The sequence below is a fragment of the Octopus bimaculoides genome, chromosome 8 (assembly GCF_001194135.2).
Source record: "Octopus bimaculoides isolate UCB-OBI-ISO-001 chromosome 8, ASM119413v2, whole genome shotgun sequence".
Lineage (NCBI taxonomy): Eukaryota > Metazoa > Mollusca > Cephalopoda > Octopoda > Octopodidae > Octopus > Octopus bimaculoides.
In genome coordinates this window covers 31452394-31459171 of record NC_068988.1, presented here as the reverse complement: position 1 = coordinate 31459171, position 6778 = coordinate 31452394, and positions in this window count along the sequence as shown.

Here is a 6778-nt window from a genome sequence, read left to right as displayed (position 1 = left end):
ATATATATATATATATATACAATATATAATTAGATAAACACAGATAGAGATTTTGGCAAGATTTCCTGTGATCTACAAGATCAATATCTGTCAAAATGTGTTAATATCGATTCTTTTGACGTAGGCCAAGATATATTTGGGCTATGAGTAAAGTGATTCTTTTCACAGCTGTTAATTTTAACGCCAAAAGTATGGTCAACATTTTAACTTCTGAAAAGAGTCAAATTTTCTTTATAAGTTGACATCAGCCTGGATTGGAAACTAAACGTAAAGGCGCTGAACAAAGTACTACATTGTTTATTGCTCAACACTCTACTATTTCCATCAATATCTTTTAAATAATACAATGCTGAAAATTTAGTCGATCATTCATAATCTACACACTTTCTGACAAAGTGTATGAAACATGCAAATCTTTATTCTGTCCTAATCTCATGCTATTGAATAGTGTGTTGAGATCGGTGCACATCTGTTTCCATATTAGTAGTAAAGGGCGCAAAATCATTATAGTCATAGTCTTGATACCTCCAAAGTCCCAAACGTACATATAAGTCGATTATAGGAAGCTAGAAGCGGAAGTGGAAGGATTATAAGTAGAAGATGGTGGTCTGCAATAATAATATGCAAGGATACAGACTAAAGATGGAACACGACAATCACAACATCATCGATTACGAATGCATGAATCAAGATAATATGAGAAGCATTAACGCTACCAACCTACAAAACCTACCTTTCAAACAAACTTTCCAACAAAAGTATTTCTTTCGAGAGACATCAGAGTGCAAACGTCAAAGAAACGAAGACAGAATGGAGAAAAGAATATGAAGCAGTCGAACGAGAAGAAATGTAAGTCAACCAAAGCGAGAAAACAAATGGAGATATTCTGTAGTTCTATGACATATGTGATAAAAGAATTGATATAATAAATAAATAAATAAATAACGAATAACGATGCATGAGAATATGAACGAGAAATGCTAACTGACACATCAAGTAGAAAAAACGAAATCTGGGAGACAAACAAAAAAGTAAGGGTGCAATCATACGATAAAAAAATAAAATACAGGCTAAAAATTATATTTCTAAATAAGTAAAACATAAAACTCTGAAGACCACAGAAGAGAAAAATCATCCACTTGATAGAAATATAGACAGCATAAATATGTATAACTTCGCTGAAAATAGATTCAGAATAACCACAATGAATTATATAAGACTAAACCAAGTTTTGCAAATATCAAACTATCTAAATTTCATTCAGCAGATGGAATATGAACCGTAGCGTTGAAAGTCTCTACGAATTGGATATAAATTCAAAAGAAGTGACACAATGAAAAGGAAAATAAAACCAAAACCAACTACAATAAATCAAAAACTTTCAAGAAACAAAGGAAACGAGAAATGAAAATATGTTCTCTAAAACTAATATAAAAAAGACAATATTCTGGTGAAACTTATACGGATAATATGGAAATCTGCTTCGATGGGAAATATTTATAACTCAACGTCAATTGATTTCGTGCATCAGAAAAGCAAAGTAGTATTGTTATAGAGAAGAATAAGTAATGCATGAAAGAAGAACGTCTCGAAACCTTTAATGGGTCGTTGGATCACCACTGAAAATATTTCCTTCGTATAGTAATACGAAAGTATAGAGTGTAAAGAAATTCGCTCCTCCAGCACAATGTGAAAAGAAAAGTAGTTTGATTTAATGGGTTAGTAAGAGTCCATGCCTTATTTAAGAGTCTTTATAACCAACGGTACTATAGGAGGAAGCTATCTTCAGACTGGAGATTTGGACAGAATTCCTACTAGAGAGAAGATTCCGCTAAAGGGACCTAATGATGATGATGTTATACCTGGAAAAATTATTTCTACTCCCATACGCTTAAAATAACTGTGGTGGGTTACCACGCAATTCACTACAAACCATTTTTCACTTGCAAACTATTGGATAACCGAATAATGGTTGCTGACACTTGCATAATGTCCTATGCAGTGAAAGCGCATGCGATACTTTGCGATAATAAAGCGAGCTTTTAACTACACGGTTATGCATATAAGAAATAAATCAGTTGAACTATGAATCGAAACTACCCAATACGCGACTGAGGTGCTGTTTTTCTGGAAGGGATGGTGCTAGAGCTGGGAAATTTAAAATGCATTATTTTCATACCTACTTATTAATAACAAGCATTATTTCTTTTCAGATAAAATGACATTTCACTATTCAAAGAAGACTTCAAAAATAACTGATAGCAACTTCTATTAAAAATTGATAAAATTTGTCACCATAGTGTTAACAAGTACCTGAAGGAAAACAGTTTAGCCACTGATGTTCATGCTGAAATAGTTGCTACATTAGGGGATAACACCAGGTTTATCAACAGTGCAAAAGTGAGCAGCTAAATTTAGGAGGGTAAGTCTTGAAAATGACATCCTGCTACTGCACCACCGAGAAATACATTGACCGTGTTCACCACATGGTGATAAATGACAGGCGAATGACTATAAATCAAATAGCCAATGCCTTAGCATATCCCCTGAGAGAGTTTAAAATATTCTGCACAATGAACTTAGCATGATGAAGGTTTCTACACAGTGGATGCCACGTCTTCTGACACCTGATCAAAAGCGCACCTAATTTATTCATCACAGAAAAACCCGAAATTGTATTCGTAGCAGATCCAGTTGGTTTTCTTGAACATTTCCTAATCCAGGATGAATATTGGCTTCAACACATTTAGCCATAGACCAAAAGACAATCCATAGAACGCTCCACATTTGCTTCAAAGAAAGCCATGTCGTTTCGGCTTCAGAAAAGGCGATGGCCTCAGGTTCTGGGTGCAAAAGCCACGGTGTTTATTGACTATGTTCAAAAAGACCACTCCATCAATGGAGGGTATTACGCCAACTTGCTGAGATAGTTACGAGAGGCTGTCAGGACCGAACGCCCAGGAAAACTGAATAAAAGGTGCTTGTTTCATCAGGACACTGCTCTAGCACATAAATGCTTGGTTTTAATGGTTGTTTGTGCGTAACTGTGTCTTTGAGCTGGTTTATCAACCTTCCTATTATCCTGATTTGTCTCCATCTATTATGTGTTCCCCAACATAAAAGAACACTTGGATGGGAACCAGCATCGCAGTGACGATGACATTATATCTGCTGTTGATGACCTTCTTGACCAACAGGATAAAAGTTTCAATACCAATGGTATCCAAGTACTGCAACACACCAATAAGAGGAGGGTGTGGACTGCAAGAGGGACTATGTTGAAGAATAAACCACATTTGATCACTTACATGAGAGTAGCTTGTTCCCATGAAATTTTAGGCCGTCCCTTATATATATATATATATATACAGTTTGGAGAGTAGTTAAAATTATATTTTATTATTAATAAATATAAAATAGTATTCAAGAGAAAACAGAAAAAGAACAAAAATTATGGTAAAAGAGAGAAAGAGAAATGAATTTGATAATAGATTCGAATGGGCAAAGAAAAAGAAAATTTAATTATAATACGAATAATATTTAGAATAAAATTGAATATGAAGGAATAGATTAAGTTCCAGAAGGTAGTGATAGATTTTTAGTGAGTTCAATATTCTTAAACAATAATGCATATATACGAAGAGTTATACATGTTTACATAGATATGCAAAGCATGCATACGTTTATTAATAAACCCTTTGGATATTAAGCGTTTGTGAATATAAAAACAGAATTGGAAAAGGAAGGAACTATTCAGTTATGCTTAGCGATTAATATGATGTGAATAGCAAGGAATGTTATTAATGTAGCGATGTACAGTCTAGTAGGGTTAATAGTTGCCAGTTTTTCAATAGATGTCTATCAAATTGATGACACTCCTAAAGCAATTTCAGGTTTTTACTTACCTAACAGAGTTATGGCAGTTTCATGTATCAGATTCTTCCCAGTCGTACGTATATAACATTTTCCTGTTCTTGTAAGGACTACATCTCTCAAGGAAATTTATTGTGACATGTTTTTCCAGGTTCTCACATGAACTCAATTCCCTAAAATGCTCTCGTTTCTACATGTCTAAAAGTAATATGAAATACCGTTCGTTAAATTTATCGTCAGTCATAGATCGTTGTGAAGACACAGGTCTTCGTGGTGAGAAAGTTGCACTGGCGATCACCAGATCGTGAGATCGAATCTTGAACCGGGCAGCATGTCGTGTTCTTGAGTAAAACATCATTTCACTCTTCTGTAGTGTTGTATGAGAGCCAGCATGTCGAAGAATAGAACGAACGATTTCTGTGCGTTTCGTAAGGCGACTAAAATAGATTGAGACAGGACCCTTGGGTTGGAGGGTTGTCGCCTGAGTGGTGCAAAAATGCCACCCGCCAAGAGTAAGGAATCAGCAACAAATAGTGGAGACAGGTTCGAGCTGTTACAGCTCATGCCCCCATGGTACTACTACTACTACTACTACTACTACTATTACTACTACTACTACTACTGCTACTACCATTACTACTACTGCTGCTGCTGCTGCTGCTGCTGCTACTACTACTACTACGCCTATATACTGTTTCCGTCCTACATCGAAAATTATTTTAGTAGAGCTAACTTACGCCTAACATATGAGGTATTCCTTATGACGGGAGAAATATATAGCTAACACATGTTAGTATTTCTGGTTGAGCGGTTATGTCTCTTAAACTTAGAAGATTTATAGTTAATAACATTCTTTAGATTAATAGTGCATTAGTGATTTAATTTAAGATTGTTTTTCTAATTTGCTCTGTATATTATTCATAGAGAAATGCTTATATTTTGGATTTCACTGTTAATATGTTTTAATAAGTGTACTATTGTTCATAGAGATGGAGAGTATATCATGAAATATTATTTCACAATGAATAACGTTTTCTGTTTCGAATAAACCTTTAGCTCCGTAGGAAGACATGAATCTTACTTTAGTTGACTTAGGTTTCTTTATGCCAGATTAATTTTATTTCCAAATATGTTGATGTACGGAATACAATTTACACCTGTTACGTACGTAAAATTTCGATTCAAAGGAGTCTGATTCTTCAAATTTGAGAAAAGCGACATGTGTTTAAATCGTCAGTGTAGATAGATATTTCAGCGATATTGGTGGCACAGAAGGAAGCTTTCCGGTGTATCCGTTTAACTACATCACCAACTATTTACCGTTGATTTTTCATGTAGTGAATATCATACTTTTACCTTTAATTATATCCAAAGGGTTTTTCCATTTTCTACATTCTATTTCGATATCTCTTTACCCTTAATATCCATTGGATAAGTTAATAAGTGTATTCATGTGCTGCCTGCCTGCCTATATGCATACGTGTGGTAGGTAGATATCGTGTATAATTTACTAGTTATTATTGAAAACATTTCGCCTTGAGCGCGTTCCTAAACTCAATTTATTCTATTGATTAAACTCTGTCCTTCTATTAGTTTAGATTTCATCTCACTCATTTCTTTTCTCTATTCATCCATCTTTTCCTCATCCCTGATTCTCCCCTTTTTACCATTTTCTCATCTTGCTCACATCCAAGCTTCTCCTTTCATTTTCATCGTTTATTATCCAACATGTTTCACTACTGTAAACATTAAAGTAGAAAATTCATAATTAAACACCATGGCGTGTGCCACTTGGAAAAGTTTCCGACCCAATTTACTCCTAACGGGTAAAGATTTTGCTCCTTTGGGGCATACCAAGTTTGCCGAATGACGTCGTTTCTCTGTTGTTTGTATAGTTAATTAATTAACTCGGCCTGAAACGCAGTTACAAGGTACTCTTATAAAGTACGTTATTAAATTATATACATTTCACTATATTCATTATAGAGTAATTAGCATTACCGTATGTGTGTATGCGCGTGTGTTTGTATGCCGTGTGCGTGCGCGTGTTTTCGTGCATTTATGTGTATGTGTGTGTGCGTGTGTATGTATATACATATATATATATATGCATGTACATATGCTTATTTATGCATATATATACATATGTATATACGCATATATATGTGTGTGTGTGTGTACATATATATATTTAGGTAGGTGGGTAGGTAAGTAGGTAGGTAAGTAGGTAGGTAGGTTGGTATGTAGGTAGGTAGGTAGGTAGGTGGGTAGGTAAGTAGGTAGGTAAGTAGGTAGGTAGGTTGGTAGGTAGGTAGGTAGGTAGGTAGGTAGGTATTGACACATGATCGTATGTATGTGTGGGATCCTCTCTATCAATCTTAACAGACACAACTTAAAAGTTCGGCCAAAAATTCTGCAAAATACGGACTACATTTCAACAATAGGTACTACAGTCGATCTGTTCACCTAAAAACGTTAAAGTGAGGCCTAGTATGGCCGCTAGTCGATGAGCATAAAAAGGAAAAGAAAAAATGAGTAAAAGAAGCCTATATACGGAAATTTAATGTTTATAACCAAATGTCTACTTTTGTACACACATACATACATACATACATACATACACACACACACACATATATATTGACATATACGTTTTTTATGAATAGTCGACAGAAGTTACAGGATTAACAGAGTGACTGAAATACTGACAGATTCATTTGTTGTGTATCATCAAAATGCATTCAAACCATTTTGATAAGTACCAACGCAAGAAAGCTCGTAAATATACTTATGTTACGAGTTATATTTTCCTCTTTGCATTACCAAACACACACAGACACACATTTTCCATAGCATAAATACTATATGCGATATCTATATATACTTATATATATATGTATATATA